The sequence below is a fragment of the Protobothrops mucrosquamatus genome, unplaced genomic scaffold, assembly GCF_001527695.2.
Source record: "Protobothrops mucrosquamatus isolate PMUCROS unplaced genomic scaffold, P.Mucros_1.0 scaffold4126, whole genome shotgun sequence".
Lineage (NCBI taxonomy): Eukaryota > Metazoa > Chordata > Lepidosauria > Squamata > Viperidae > Protobothrops > Protobothrops mucrosquamatus.
The window spans coordinates 16,222-17,264 of record NW_015390054.1 but is presented as its reverse complement, the minus strand read 5'-3'; the positions used below and the strand labels follow the sequence as shown (position 1 = coordinate 17,264).

Below are 1,043 nucleotides of genomic sequence, written 5' to 3'. Positions count from 1 at the left end.
GAAAGTCGGGATGGAACAGACTGCGTCCGAAGGATGAGGAAAGGAAGGAGGTGGGATGTGTAGGGTAGTTGAGAGGAGGAAGGAGGAGAGAGGTGTAGGTAGGAGGAAGAGAGGAGGAGGGAAGTAGGTAGGAAGGGTGAAAGAGAGGGCGGACGCGGGCGGGGGGGGCGGCGGCTGAGCATCTCTGAATAGATATGGGTTTTTTCTTCTTCTTTTGTTTATTAATGTATACCATATTTGTAATTTGTTTGTTTATTTGAAAATTAATAAAAATTTGAATATATAAAAAAAAAGAAAGTCGGGATGGAGGAAACTGACAAAACCCTCAGAGAGACATTTTAACAAAAGGCGAAACAAGATCAATCTACAAGGGCAGGGAGACACAAGGATGAAAGATGCTGATCTCTCATATTCATTTTCTTAGCTATCCTTATTGCTTCGATTCACCATTTCTTATCCCTATTCTGGACTTTGAATAAAAGTGCTTAGCCCCCCAACGGGCAATACACCGTGATTGGCACGTACCTCGGTATGATGACCGGGCTGCTTTGGGTTTTTCAGCCAAATTGAATGAACACCCGCACTAAAAGTGGGCGGCTTCGGAAAAGAAAAGGCTCTCCCTTCTCGCCCAGTCTCTGCCTGCTGCCCTCGTCCCCTATAAAGCGAGGAGCTGCGACGGAGCGGGAAGAATAATGAATCGCACCTACGCGAGGCCTGAGCGAAGCCCCTTGGCTTTCACAGCGCAACCTTCCCTCCTCGCGCCTCGGCACGAGGAATCCCCAACCTCTCTTCCGGAAAAAGGAGAGGGGCGGTGCGCGGAGGCTTCCTGACGAAAGAGTCCAGGAGACGAGCGGACGTTGACTGGCGGAGAGAGCGCCGCTTAGCGTGCGGTTCCTTCCACTCGAAGACTGGACTCCACGTCTCCGCGCCCGTGTTGCCATAGCATCCCAGCGCGAGGATTTCAGAAGGGCGGGGCATACGGCGCCTTGGTTCCTTTGCTGCAGAGCGAAAGGAAGACTGGGCTCTTTCTCTAGGTCAGTGTT

General features: G+C 51.2%; 1 protein-coding gene across 1 annotated transcript in view; it reads right to left on the bottom strand.

Annotated features, from left to right (window-relative positions):
- THUMPD3 (THUMP domain containing 3) overlaps positions 1–789 on the bottom strand; it is a 17,956-nt gene extending 17,167 nt beyond the window's left edge. The window contains exon 1 of the mRNA XM_015827984.1: positions 526–789. The gene's annotated coding sequence lies outside the window, so the exon portion shown is untranslated. The remainder of the gene's footprint in view (positions 1–525) is intronic.
- Between the last annotated feature and the right edge of the window lie 254 nt (positions 790–1,043).